The sequence below is a fragment of the Monodelphis domestica genome, chromosome 6, assembly GCF_027887165.1.
Source record: "Monodelphis domestica isolate mMonDom1 chromosome 6, mMonDom1.pri, whole genome shotgun sequence".
Taxonomy (NCBI): domain Eukaryota; kingdom Metazoa; phylum Chordata; class Mammalia; order Didelphimorphia; family Didelphidae; genus Monodelphis; species Monodelphis domestica.
The window spans coordinates 279277431-279293083 of NC_077232.1; the positions used below are offsets into that span (position 1 = coordinate 279277431).

At 37.7% G+C, this 15653-nt stretch overlaps 1 protein-coding gene across 4 annotated transcripts in view; it reads right to left on the minus strand.

The window, feature by feature from the left end:
* The window catches only part of ART3 (ADP-ribosyltransferase 3 (inactive)), a 194442-nt gene that overhangs the window by 157910 nt on the left and 20879 nt on the right, over window positions 1-15653 (minus strand). The window lies entirely within an intron of this gene.

The window sequence follows — 15653 nt, forward strand, 5'->3', positions numbered from 1 at the left end:
ATTTTTTAGATCCCTGCAGATTGTTCAGGGGCATTGCATTGACACTAATGGAGAAGTCCATCACATTCGATTGTACCACAATGTATCAGTCTCTGTGTACAATGTTTTCCTGGTTCTGCTCCTTTCGCTCTGCATCACTTCCTGGAGGGTGTTCCAGTCTCCATGGAATTCCTCCACTTTATTATTCCTTTTTGCACAATAGTATTCCATCACCAACATATACCACAATTTGTTCAGCCATTCCCCAATTGATAGACATCCCCTCGTTTTCCAATTTTTGGCCACCACAAAGAGTGCAGCTATGAATATTCTTGTACAATTCTTTTTCCTTATTATCTCTTTGGGGTACAAACCCAGCAGTGCTATAGCTGGATCAAAGGGCAGATAGTCTTTTATCACCCTTTGGGCATAGTTCCAAATTGCCCTCCAGAATGGCTGGATCAATTCACAACTCCATCAGCAATGAATTAGTGTCCCCACTTTGCCACATCCCCTCCAGCATTCATTACTTTCCATAGCCGTCATGTTAGCCAATCTGCTAGGTGTGAGGTGATACCTCAGAGTTGTTTTGATTTGCATCTCTTTGATTATAAGAGATGTAGAGCACTTTTTCATGTGCTTATTAATAGTTTTGATTTCTTTGGCTGAGAACTGCCTGTTCATGTCCCTTGTACATTTGAGAATTGGAGAATGGCTTGATTTTTTGTACAATTGATTTAGTTCTTTGTAAATTTGAGTAATTAAACCTTTGTCAGAGGTTTTTATGAATATTGTTTCCCAATTTGTTGCTACCCTTATGATTTTGGTTACATTGGTTTTGTTTGTACAAAAACTTTTTAATTTGATGTAATCCAGATTATTTATTTTGCATTTTGTAACTCTTTCTAATTCTTGCTTGGTTTTGAAGTCTTTCCCTTCCCAAAGGTCTGACATGTATACTATTCTGTGTTCGCCTAATTTTCTTATAGTTTCCTTCTTTATGTTCAAGTCATTCACCCATTTTGAATTTATCTTGGTGTAGGGTGTGAGGTGTTGATCTAAACCTAATCTTTCCCACACTGTCCTCCAATTTTCCCAGCAGTTTTTATGAAATAGTGGATTTTTGTCCCAAAAGCTGGGATCTTTGGGTTTGTCATATACTGTCTTGCTGAGGTTGCTTGCCCCCAGTCTATTCCACTGATCCTCCTTTCTGTCTCTTAGCCAGTACCAAATTGTTTTGATGACCGCTGCTTTATAATATAGCCTGAGATCTGGGACTGCAAGACCCCCTTCCTTTGTATTTTTTTTTTCATTATTTCCCTGGATATCCTTGATCTTTTGTTCTTCCAAATGAACTTTATTTTAAATCAGTTAAAAAAATTTTTGGAAGTTCCATGGGTATGGCTCTAAATAGATAGATGAGTTTGGGTAGGATGGTCATTTCTATTATATTGGCTCGTCCTACCCATGAGCAGTTAATGTTCTTCCAATTGTTCAAGTCTAATTTTAGTTGTGTGGAAAGTGTTTTGTAGTTGTGTTCATATAGATCCTGTGTTTGTCTCGGGAGATAGATTCCTAAGTATTTTATTTTTTCTAAGGTAATTTTGAATGGGATTTCTCTTTCTAGTTCTTGCTGCTGAGCTGTGTTGGAATTATATAGAAATGCTGATGACTTATGTGGGTTTATTTTGTATCCTGAAATTTTGCTAAAGTTGTTGATTATTTCGATTAGCTTTTTGGTTGAATCTCTAGTATTCTTTAAGTAGACAATCATGTCATCTGTAAAGAGCGATAATTTGGTCTCCTCCTTGCCTATTTTAATGCCTTCAATTTCTTTTTCTTCTCTAATTGCTACTGCTAGTGTTTCTAATACAATGTCAAATAACAGAGGTGATAATGGGCATCCTTGTTTCACTCCTGATCTTAATGGAAATGGATTTCGTTTATCCCCATTGCAGATGATATTAGTTGATGGTTTTAGATATATACTGTTTATTATTTTTAGGAACAACCCTTCTATTCCTATGCTTTCTAGTGTTTTTAGTAGGAATGGGTGTTGTATTTTATCAAATGCTTTTTCTGCGTCTATTGAGATAATCATGTGGTTCTTGTTCGTTTGCTTGTTGATGTGGTCAATTATGTGGATAGTTTTCCTAATATTGAACCAGCCCTGCATTCCTGGTATAAATCCTACTTGATCATGGTGGATGACCCTTCTGATCACTTGCTGGAGTCTTTTTGCTAGTATCCTATTTAAGATTTTTGCATCTATATTCATTAGGGAGATTGGTCTATAATTTTCTTTCTCTGTTTTTGGCCTGCCTGGTTTTGGAATTAGTACCATGTTTGTGTCATAAAAGGAGTTTGGTAGAACTCCCTCTTAGCTTATTATGTCAAATAGTTTGTATAGTATTGGAGTTAGCTGTTCTTTGAATATTTGATAGAATTCACTGGTGAATCCGTCAGGCCCTGGGGATTTTTTCTTAGGAAGTTCTTTGATGGCCTGTTGGGTTTCTTTTTCTGATATGGGATTATTTAAGAAATCTATTTCTTCTTCTGTTAGTCTAGGCAATTTATATTTTTGTAAATATTCATCCATATCCCCTAGGTTGGTATATTTATTGCCATATAGTTAGGCAAAGTAGTTTTTAATGATTGCCTTAATTTCCTCTTCATCAGAGGTGAGATTCCCCTTTTCCTCCTTGATGCTGTTAATTTACCTTCCTTCTTTCCTTTTTTTAATTAGATTAACCAGTACTTTGTCTATTTTGTCTGTTTTTTCAAAGTACCAGCTTCTAGTCTTGTTTATTAGCTCAATAGTTCTGTCACTTTCGATTTTATTAATTTCTCCCTTAATTTTTAGGATCTCTAGTTTGGTTTTCTTCTGGGTTTTTAATTTGTTCGTTCTCAAGTTTTTTAATTTGCATTTCCAATTCCTTGATCTCTGTCCTCCCTAATTTGTTAATATATGCACTCAGGGATATGAATTTTCCTCTAAGTACTGCCTTGGCTGCATCCCATAAGGTTTGAAAGGATGTCTCGCCATTGTCATTTTCTTCAACGAAATTATTAATTGTTTCTATGATTTCTTCTTTAACTATCCGATTTTGGAGTATGATATTTCCAATTAATTTTTGATTTGGCTCTCCATGTACCCTTACCGATCAATATTTTTATTGCCTTGTGATCTGAAAAGGCTGCAGTTATTATTTCTGTTTTTCTGCATTTGAGTGCCATGTTTCTGTGACCTAGTATATGATCTATTTTTGTGAATGTGCCATGTGGTGCTGAAAAGAAGGTGTATTCCTTTTTGTCCCTATTTATTTTTCTCCATATGTCTATTAATTCTAATTTTTCTAAAATTTGATTCACCTCTTTTACCTCTTTCTTGTTTATTTTTTGGTTTGATTTATCTAAATTTGATAGTGGTTGGTTCAAGTCTCCCACTAATATGGTTTCACTGTCTATATCCTCCTTCAATTCTCCTAGTTTCTCTATTAAAAATTTGGATGCTATACCATTTGGTGCATACATGTTGATTAGTGATATTTCCTCATTGTCTATACTCCCTTTTAACAGAATATATTTACCTTCCCTATCCCTTTTGATCAGGTCTATTTGTGCTATGGCTTTGTCAGATATCATGATTGCAACTCCTGCCTTCTTTCTATCAGTTGAGGCCCAAAAGGTCTTACTCCAACCTCTAATTCTAACCTTGTGAGTGTCAACCCGCCTCATATGTGTTTGTTGAAGACAACATATGGTAGGGTTTTGGGTTCTAATCCAATCTGCTATTTGTCTACGTTTTATGGGTGAGTTCATCCCATTCATGTTCAAAGTTATGATTGTCATTTGTGGATTCGCTGGCATTTTGATATCTTCCCCTAGTTCTGACCTTTCTTCTTCAGCTATCTCCTTTTGAACCAGTGATTTACTTTTGGTCAGTCCCCCTAGTCCCCTCCCTTGAGATGCTTCCCTTTCTAGCCTCTCCATTTTTATGCTCCCTTCCCCTCCCCCCTCTCCTTCCCTCCCTTTTTATAATCCCCCCCCTAATTTTCCTTTCTTTCTTGCACTAATGGATAAGATAGAATTCAGGATCCCACTGGATCTGGATGTTCTTCCCTCTCAGTGTTGATTTCACTGAGAGTAAGGTTTAAGTAATTCCACTTCATGCTCTCTTACTCTCCTTCTCATATGAGAGTTCTTCTCCTCCCCTTCCCATGTGTATTTTTATATGGGAAAGATTATTCTATTAAGTCCCCCCCTATTTCTTGAAGTAAATCTTAGTATTATCGACGGTTCCCCCCCTCCTTTTCCTTTCTTTGCCCCCACTTTCCCCAAATCTTCTTAATGCCCCAATCTTTCCCTATGCATGTTTCTTCTAACTACTCTTATGATGCTACAATTTTTGAGAGTTACACAAAACATTTTCCCCACATATTAATATATATAATTTGATGTAAATGTAGTCCTTATAGAAGAGAGTTTGACCTAAAGAAAAAGATAAGATTTATCTCCTTTTCCCTTTCTTTCATATTTACCTTTTCATGTTTCTCTTGCTTTCTGTGCTTGGATATCAAATTTTCCACTAAGTTCTGGTCTTTTCTTAGCAAATGCTTGGAAATCTTCTATTTTGTTGAATGCCCATACTTTCCCCTGGAAGTATATAGTCAGTTTTGCTGGGTAGTTGATTCTTGGTTGGAGACCCAGCTCTCTTGCCTTTCTAAATATCGTGTTCCATGCTTTGCGGTCTCTTAGTGTGTTAGCCGCTAAATCCTGTGTGATCCTTATGGGATCCCCCTTATATCTGAAGCTCTTCTTCTTGGCTTCTTGTAGGATTTTCTCCTTTTCTTGGAAGCTCTTGAATTTGGCAATTACATTCCTAGGGGTTGTCTTTTGGGAATTTAGTGTTCTATGATGGTGTTCTATGAATCCTTTCTATTTCTATTTTGCCCCCTTGCTCCAGAATGTAGGGGAAATTTTCTTTTATAATTTCCTGTAGAATAATATCAAGTTTATTGTTTATCTCTGGTTTTTCTGGGAGACCAATAATTCGGAGGTTTTCTCTTCTCCCTCTGTTTTCCAGATCTGTGACCTTCTCAGTGAGATATTTTATGTTTTCTTCTAATTCATTAATTTTTTGGGTTTGCTTTATTGATTCTTGCTTTTTTATGATCCCACTTTCTTCGAGTGCTTAATTCTGGTCTTTAGGGATTGGTTTTGCTTTTCAGCTTTGTCTGCCCTTCTATTGGATGCTTCGAGCTCTTTTTCCAATTGAGTAGTCTTATCTGTCAGACTGCTGATCTCTTTCTCCCATTTTTCTTTCCAGGTTTCCATCTTTTGGATAAGTTCCAGTTTGAGATCTTCCAGAGCTTGTTGATAGTTTCCATTTTGGGAGGCGTGTTCTGAATTTTTTTGGATTTCCTCCTCATTCTCTTCTCTTCCTTGGGTACTTCCACCATAAAAGTTTTCAATAGTCACCTTTATCCCTTTCTTCCTGGAGGCTTGATTTTGGGCCATGTGAGCCATCCCTTTGGTGGTTTTATTCCCCTTTCCTTTTTGGTCTGGGGTCTGGGTGATATGGGCGGTTTTTCTGTGAATTTAGATTGTCTCAGACTAGTTCTTCCCAGCCTCCGAGGTTTCTTAGAGCCCTGGGGCCCTGATCACAGCCAAACTGCCCAGGTGTTCTGCTTCTCCCAGATAATCAGCGTGTGGTCCACCCCTGGTGTTTAGCTCTGCCCAGATGTTCAGCGCAACCGCCCCAAGTACAGCTCCGCGGAACCCCCTGCTCAGCGCCGGGTTCTCCTGTGAAACCGCCCTGAGAAGTTTTTCCTGGCAGTCCCCAGATCCCAAGGACCCTGGAGTGCCCCCCCCCCAGACAGAGACATTCCCCATTCACTTGCTGTCCTGGTGAGCGCTCAGGTAGCTCACTCTGGTTTGGTGGGGGAGGTGGGGTGGTGGAAGGGCGGCTCAGTTCACGTTTCTGTGCAAGCTTTTCCTCCTTCTTATTATAGTGTGGAAATGTTCAAGCCCCACATACCTTCACCTCTGTGGGATACTGGGGAGTCCTGTTCCGCCAAAGGTGATTTTTATGCTCCTTTGATGTAGTTTATTTCGTTTGGTGCCGGGGAGAGGAAGCATGTGGCGTCTAGATTGCAGCCATGATTACCTGGAAGTAGCAGCTCCCATTTCTTAAAGAAGAGAATGCTTAGAAAAAGACAAATGAGAAAATTTTCCCATTAAGGGAGGTTCCTCTGGGAGGGGGTGATATTAGGTATATGGATACCCCTCTTACTAGTTCAGACGTTAAAAATTTTTAAAGACTAAATTTCTTCCATGATCTTTTGAGCTTCCTTTTCCACTTGGTACAATCTACTTTACATAGAACTCTTTTCTTCACTGGATTTTTGCACCCCTTTTTCCAGTTGACCAATTTTGTTTTTTAAGTTATTTTCTTTTGGCATAATTTTCATTTCTTTTCCCCATTTTGCTTCAACTGGTCTTATTTGAGCTTTGAACTCCTTTTTGAGTTCTTTCAGTGCTTGAGACCAATTTCTATTTTTCTTTGAAGTTTTGTATGTGATTGCTAGGATCTCACAATCCCCTGTTGATTCTGTGAAAGCACTTTGCTCTTTGTTGTCACAGAAATTTTTTAGGATTAGGAGTTTCTTTTCCTGTTTGCTCATTTTCCCAGCCTTTTTTTGCCTGTGGACTGGAAATTATGAAAGCTGCTGGTTCTTTTTCTTCTGCTGCTGGCTTGCAGATATCAGCATTGTGAGCTATTTTGTCCTGGGGCTAGGTCTTCACCTCAGCAGTGCAGGCTTGAAAGGGTCCAGTGTGATGGACTTCTGGTTCTAACTGCAGGGCAAGTGCTAGCACCTGGGACTTCAAGGGGTGGGTCTTGGGTGCTCCTTTGTTGGTGTAGCCAGGGTCCTGGGATTCTGAGTTGACCTATGCCCAGAATCTGGCATAGTAAGTAGGGGGTGGTGGTGTTTGTCCAGCACTCCTCTGTGTGCAGTTTTACTTCCAGTTCCCCCTCATCCTGTGAAAATCAACTCTCTCTCTGCCTACTTTTCAGGCTGCATACTGTGGGTGAGCCCTCTCATTCCATCTTGTTGTTGGTTTTTGACTCCTGTTGTTTTGAGGCACTCTTTAAAAGATTGGGTTGGAAGGATTGTCAGAGAGGTTTCAGCTTTCACTGCTACTAAGCCATCATCTTGGCTTTGCCTCCTCCAGAATTTAGAAAATTTAAAAAGAGAAATAAAGTTCCTCATAGAAGGTCTGATAGGCCTAAAATAGCAATTTGATCAATTTCTAGGACCCAGTCTCTGTTTTTGGAGGGAATAATGAATATCTTATTTTCTGGGGGAAAGAGAGAGCAAATTTAATGGGCTGCCAAGGAAGGTTGGTTTTTCCTGCTGTTTTGAAATTTCCCACTGCAGACTCCAACAGGAGAATAACAAATAATATAGAGGATCTGAGAGAACTGATCATACAGGGAATTAAAAATACAGTTCTAAGAACCAGAATTTGAAGAAAGCATTTGAAGTACAACAGGGGAAATATGAATCTCCCCTCTTCCTTTTTGGAGAGACTGAAATAACAAATGCATAGGGATGGGGGCATGGATACTGAGACTCACTTTGCACAGGGACTCCTTAAATTACATTTTGTGAGCAAGGCTTAGCCTGATATCAATAAAAATTTAATAAAGATAGAGGGATGGGGCAGTAAGTCCCTAGAAAAACTTATTAGGGAGTCATAAAAGGGATTTGTACAAAGGGAAGATGAGGAACAAAAGAAAAAAGCTAAGATTATGGTGATCACTGTTAATGAGATCATGAAGAAAATAACAGTAGAAGTAGGGTTAGTAATCCATATTGAGGCTGAAACCAGAGGTATCAGGGAATCTAAAGTGTTCAAGAGCCCTGAATGATGGGGAGCAGGACAAATGGGAAATAAAAGGGAAAAACAAGAAAAGAAAACTGCTCACTTGCTTCAAGTGTGGAAAAGTGGGACACATGCAGAGATATTGTCCAGTTGATAAGGAGGAGACCAAGATGCTCTTCTTGATGGAATTGGAGGATTAGGGAAGTCAGGAGTTCTTTTGTATGGCCCCCTGCCCAGAACTCTTGATAAATTTAAGGGTCTGGCCAAATAGGGAAGAAGTAATTTTCTTTTTTTTTTAAAACCCTTATCTTCCGTCTTGGAGTCAATACTGCGTATTGGCTCCAAGGCAGAAGAGTGGTAAGGGCTAGGCAATGGGGGTCAAGTGGCTTGCCCAGGGTCACACAGCTAGGAAGTGGCTGAGGCCAGATTTGAAGCTAGGACCTCCTGTCTCTAGGCCTGGCTCTTAATCCACTGAGCTACCCAGCTGCCCCCGAGAAGTAATTTTCTTTGAAGATACAGGAGCCACCCAGTCCTCCCTATCAACCATTCCATCTGGAGTGGCACTAACAAAAGATAAATTGAAGATTGCAGGAGTTAAGTAAGAAACTTTTCCTGTACCATAGAGTTAACTAAATTAGAATATAATCAGAAAGAAGTAAATGAGAAACTGTTATATATCCCCAAAGAGGGAGTCAATCTCTTTAGGAGGGATTTAATTGTTATATTTGGTTTGAGTCTTGAAGTACAAAAAGGGAAAATTGTGATTAAGATGCAAATCTTAAGGATAGAAGATTAGAAAGATAAGATGGCAGCATAGAAGCAGCAAAAGATCAGACCTCTGAAAACCCTTCCTTACCAATTACAAACTGAATGCTCCTTGGGGACTGAAAATCAAACCTAACAATAAGACAGAGCCAAGGAATCCTCCTGCTGGACTCAATCCAAAAGGTATGCTCCCTAAAAGCTGGAATTTGAGAACACTCAGGTTTAAGGGGAAGACAGAAGGAAAGTCCCAGGACCGCCCCCTCCCCCAACCTAGAGTGCTAAACCTCCAGGGGCAGCGGGATCCTCTGGGTGGGAAAAGGTGCTTATCTGGAGGGTGTACCTTGGGGGCAGGGCTGTGCTAGGTCCAGAGCATCAAACACAGGCAGTGGGGAAGGAGCTGGAGAGGGAGCAAAGAGCTGGCAGCCTAGTTGCAGCCACAGAGACCCTCCACATTGCTCTAGCCTTCCAGGAGGTTTTGGCCTCAGGGCACATCCAGCCCAACACAGTTGAACTTAATCCCATCAAAAGCCTTCAGAGGTCAGGGAATCCCAAGCTCCAACACCCCTCCCCCACAGAGTACACAGAGAGATCTTCTGTCAAAGCTGCAAGAGGGTAGACTGACAGAAAACCCCAGAACCAAAAAAAAATGAGAGGAGCAAGAGCACAGACAAATATGGTGAGTACAGAAGGGGTAAATATGAGCAAACAACAGGAAAAGAAGAAATAAATTACAATAGACAGCTTCTATACAGGCAATGAACAAAGATCAAACGGAACAGAGGAGGAGGGATCATCAAATGATAAATCAGCAATCCAATCCTAGGGAATTGGATACAGGCTTTGGAAGAACTCAAAATGCAATTCAAAACACAAATAAGAGAGGCTGAAGACAATTGGGAAAAGAACTTAAAAACTAAGATAAGTCATCTGGAAACAGAAAATAGTGTCCTGAAAGCCAAAATCAACCAGTTTGAAAATGAGGCAAAGGAGAAGAAAGATGAGGCAAAGAAGATGAAAGATGAGACAAACGAGATGAAAGATGAAGTAAAGAGGATAAAATATGACCTCCAAGGAAAATAAAAGCAGAAGGAGAAGGATGACCAAAAAGTCAGGGCTGAAATCTAGTCTTTAAGAACCAGGATACAACAACTAGAATTAAGTGACCTCATAAGGCAGCAGGACACTATAAAACAAAACCAAAAGAATGAAAAAATTGAGGAAAATATGAAACATCTCATTCACAAAACAGAAGATTTAGAAAATTGTTCGAGGAGAGACAATTTAAGAATCATTGGTCTACCAGAATACCATGACAAAAGAAAAAGCTTGGACATAATACTACAGGAAATTATTCAAGAAAACTGCCCCAATATTCTAGGACAAGAGGGAAAAGTGGAGATTGAAACAATTTACAGATCACCTCCTGTACATAATCCCCAACTGACAACACCCAGGAATGTTATAGCCAAATTCAAGAACTATCAGACCTAATTACAAATATTACAAACTGCCAAGAAGTTATTCAGATACCATGGAACCACAGTGAGGATAACACAGGATCTGGCTGCATCTACACTGAAGGACCGAGGCATGGAATATGATATTCCAGAAAGCAAGGGAACTAGGTCTAAAACCAAGAATTACCCAGCAAAACTGACTATATTCTTTCAGGGGAAAGTATGGTCATTCAACAGAATAGAAGAATTCCAAGAATTTGTAAAGAAAAGACCAGACCTGAACAGAAAGTTTGATGTCCAAGCACAGAACTCAAGAGAATCAGCAAAAGGTAATTAAAAAAGAGGGAGAAAAGAAAAAAAAAACAAAAAGAAAAAACAAAAAACAAAGAAAACAAGAAAAACTTTTTTAAAGAGATTCAATAAGTTAAAATGATATGTATCCTTATAAGAAAAATAGGTCATTGGTAACTCTTAAAAACTGTCATCACCTGGGCAGCTAGAAGAATTACACTTAGAGGGAACAGTGACAAACTGTATAGGATGAAATAACAAGAGATGAATAGGTATATATATATATATGTATATATATGCATAAATACATATACATGTGTATATATATGCATAAATACACATACATGTGTGTATATATATGCATAAATACATATACATGTGTGTATATATACATATATATAACTAGAGCTAAAAAAGAGGTTAATACTAAAAGAAGTGGGAAAAGAAACAAAAGGGGGTAAATTTATATGTCACAAAGATGCTCATGGCAGGAGGGGGGAGAACATCAATACACTGGAAGGGTATAGAGGTTGGAGATGGGAAATACTCAACTTGAACATGCATTGAAATTGACCCAAAGAGGGAAGAACAATCCAATCCATTGGATGCAGAGAATAGATTCATGCCCTATAAGGGAGTAGAAGGGTAACAAACGGACTGGTGGGGAGGGAAGCTGTTTAAGGGAGAGAGAGGGTGGGGGGGGATAGTTTTAAAAAGACTGCAAAGAAAATAAGGGGGGGAATAAGAAGGGAGGGGGATAGAAAGGGAAGTAAAATAAGGGTGGGAATCTAGGGGGATTGTTTAAAAACAAACATTGTTGTAGAAGGAAATAGTGAAATAAAAAAAGGCAGGACTAGGTGTAGAATCAAAATGCTGGGAAATACACAGCTGGTAATCAGAACTCTGAATGTGAATGGAATGAACTCACCCATAAAATGCAAGCGAAGAGCAGAGTGGATTAGAATCCAAAACCCTACCATATGCTGTCTACAAGAAACACACACGAGGAAGGTAGATACGCATAGAGTGATAGTAAGAGAATGGAGCCAAACCTATTGGGCATCAACTGAGAAAAAGAAGGCAGGAGTCGCAATCATGATATCTGACAAAGCCAGAGTAAAAATAAATCTAGTTAAAAGAGATAGGGAAGGTAATTACATCCTGATAAAAGGCAATATAGACAATGAGGAAATATCAGTACTCGATATAGATAGAAAAACTATACTAGTGGGAGACCTGAACCTTCCTCTATCTGAACTAGATAAATCAAACCAAAAAATAAATAAGAAAGAGGTAAGATAAGTGAATGAAATCTTAGAAAAATTAGTTAGTAGATATGTGGAGAAAAATAAATAGGGACAAAAAGGAATATACCTTCTTTTCAGCTGCACATGGTACATTCACAAAAATTGACCATGTATTAAGGCATAAAAACATTTCAAACTAGTGCAAAAGAACAGAAATAATAAATGAAACCTCAGATCACAATGCAATGAAAATAATAATTAGCAAGAGTAAATGAAGAGGTAAATAAAAAAATTAATTGCAAATTGAACAATACGATTCACCAAAACCAGTTAGTCAAAGAACAAATCATAGAAACAATAATTTCATTGAAGAAAATGACAATGATGAGATATCCTTTCTAAACCTATGGGATGCAGCCAAAGCAGTACTCAGGGGGAAATTTATATCCTTGAGTTCATATATTAACAAAATTAGGGAAGGCAGAGGTCAATGAATTGGGAATGCAAATTAAAAAACCAGAAAGAGAACAAATTAAAAATCCTCAGATGAAGACTAAATTAGAGATCCTAAAACTCAAAGGAGAAATTAATAAAATTGAAAATCAAAGAACTATTGATTTAATAAATAAGATTAGGAACTGGCACTTTGAAAAAACAAATAAAATACACAAAGTACTGATCAGTTTAATTAAAAAAAGGAAAGAAGAAAACCAAATTGACAGTATCCAAGATGAAAAGTGAGACTTTGCCTCTAATGAGGGCGAAATTAAGACAATCATTAAAAACTATTATGCCCAATTATATGACAACAAATATGGCAATCCAAGTGATATGAATGAATACTTACAAAAATATAAATTGCCTAGACTAACAGAGGAAGAAATAGATTATCTAAACAATGCCATATCAGAAAAAGAAATTGAATAAGCCATCAAAGAACTCTCAAAGAAAAAAATCCCCAGGTCCAGATGGATTCACAAATGAATTCTATCAAACATTCAAAGAACAACTAATCCCAATATTATACAAACTATTTGACAGAATAAGCAAAAAAGGAGTTCTACCAAATTCATTTTATGACCCAAATATGGTACTGATCCTAAAACCAGGCAGGTCAAAAACAGAGAAAGAAAAATATAGACCAATCTCCCTAATGAACATAGATGCAAAAATCTGAAATAAAATACTAGCAAAAAGACTCCAGCAAGTCATCACAAGGGTTATTCACTATGACCAGGTAGGATTCATACTAGGAATGCAAGGATGGTTCAATATTAGGAAAACCATCTACATAATTGACCATATTAACAAGCAAACCGAAAAAAATCAAGATTATCTCAATAGATGCAGAAAAAGCCTTTGATAAAACATAACACCCATTCCTGTTGAAAACACTAGAAAGTATAGGAATAGAAGGGCTTTTCCTAAAAATGATAGACAGTATATATTTAAAACCATTAGCAAACATCATCTGCAATGGGGATAAACTAGAAGCCTTCCTAATAAGATCAGGAGTGAAACAAGGATGCCCATTATCACCTCTATTATTTAACATTTTACAAGAAACACTAGCAGTAGCAATTAGAGAAGAAAAAGAAATTGAAGGTATTAAAATTGGCAATGAGGAAACCAAGCTATCATTCTTTGTGGATGATATGATGGTTTACTTAAGGAATCCTAGAGAATCAACCAAAAAGTTACTCGAAATAATCAACAACTTTGGAAAAGTTGCAGAATACAAAATAAACCTGCATGTCATCAGCATTTCTATATATCTCCAGCCCATTTCAGCAGCACGAATTAGAAAGAGGAATTCCATTTAGAATCACCCTAGACAATATAAAATACTTAGGAATCTATCTGCCGAAACAAACACAGGAACTATATGAACACAACTACAAAATATTCTGATCACACTTAAAACTAGATCTATACAATTGGAAAAACATTTGATTGCTCATGGGTAGGACGAGCTAACATAATAAAAATGACAATTCTGCCCAAATTAATTTACTTATTTAGTGCCATGCCCATTGAAGTACCAAAAAATTCTTTTTCTGAATTAGAAAAAACTATAACAAATTTCATTTGGAAGAAGAAAAGATCAAGGATATCCAGGGAAATCACGAAAAAAAAATGCAAAGGAAGGAGGACTTGCAGTCTCAGAGGTCAGTCAAACTATACTATTAAGCAGTGGTGATCAAAACAATTTGGTACTGGCTAAGAGACAAAAAAGGATGATCAGTGGAATAGATTAGGGGACAAGACAGTCTATGATAAGCCCAATCTTCCCAGTATTTGGGACCAAAACCCATTATTTGATAAAAACTGCTGGTAAAATTGGAAAACAGTATGGGAGAGATTAGACTTGGATCAACATCTCACACCCTACACCAAGATAAACTCAGAATGGGTGAATGACCTGAATATAAAAAAGGAAACTATAAGCAAATTAGGTGAACACAGAATAGAATACTTGTCAGATCTTTGGTAAAGGAAAGACTTTAAAACCAAGCAAGAGCTGGAAAAAAAATCACAAAATATAAAATCAATAATTCTGATTACATGAAATTAAAAAGTTTTTGCACAAACAAAACCAATGCAACCAAAATTAGAAGGGAAGCAACAAATTGGTAAAAAATCTTCATTACATAAACCTCTGACAAAGTTCTAATTACTCAAATTTATAAAGAGCTAAACCAATTGTACAAAAATCAAGCCATTCACCAATTGATAAATGAGCAAGGGACATGAATAGGCGTTTTCAGTTAAAGAAATCAAAACTATTAATAAGCACATGGAAAATGTTCTAAATCTCTTATAATCAGGGAAATGCAAATCAATACAACTCTGAGGTATCACCTCACACTTAGCAGATTGATAGCAATGGAAAGTAATGAATGCTGGAGGGGGTGTGGCAAAGTCGGTGGAGTTGTGAATTGATCCAACCATTCTTGAGGGCAATTTGGAACTATGGCCAAAGGGCAATAAAACACTGTCTGCCCTTTGATCCAGCCATAGCGTTTTTACCCCAAAGAGATAATAAGGAAAAAGACTTGTACAAGAATATTCATAGCTGTGCTCTTTGTGGTGGTAAAAAGTTGGAAAATAAGGGGATGCCCTTCAATTGGAGAATGGCTGAACAAATTGTGGTATATGTTGGTGATGGAATACAATTGTGCTCAAAGGAATAATAAAGTGGAGGAATTCCATGGAGACTGGAACAACCTCCAGGGAGTGATGCAGAGTGAAAGGAGCAGAACCAGGAGAACATTGTACACAGATGTAATGGACTCCTCCATTAGTGTCAATGCAATATTCCTAAACAGTTTGCAGGCATCTATGAGAAAAAACACTATCCACAAGCAGAGGACAAACGGTGGGAGTAAAAACACCAATGAAAAGCAACTGCTTGACTACAGGGGTTGAGGGGACATGTCTGAGGAGAGACTCTAAATGGACACTCTAATGCAAATACCCACAACATGGAAATGGGTTCGAATCAAGAACACATGATACCCAGTGGAATTGCACGTCAGCTATGGGATAGGTGGGGGAAAAGAAAATGATCTTTGTCTCCAATGAATAATGTTCAGAAATGACCAAATAAAATAATGTTTAAGAAAAAAAAGGAAAAAAATGGCCTTATCGAACCCTATATGTCTTTTCACAATATTCCCCAAACCTGATCGTTCCTATAGGTTAGTACAGAATTCGAGGGCAATAAATAAGATAATAGAAACTAAATACTCTGTTGTCCTTTGAGTATTAATGGTTCAGTGTGGTGGACTCAGTTAGATTGATACCCTTTTTTGGGACATAGCCAATATGGAATTTGTTCTGCTTGACTACATATGCTTGTAATGAGGGTTTTGTTTTTCTTTATTTCTCAATGGAAGGAGATGGTGAGTGGAAAAGAGATATGTTTTTGCTTTTTAAAATTTTAATTAAAACAAGAGAAAAATGCACGGGGTGTAGAGAGAGAATATTTTGTACAAGAAACAGCAAGGCGTCCAGTGTCTTT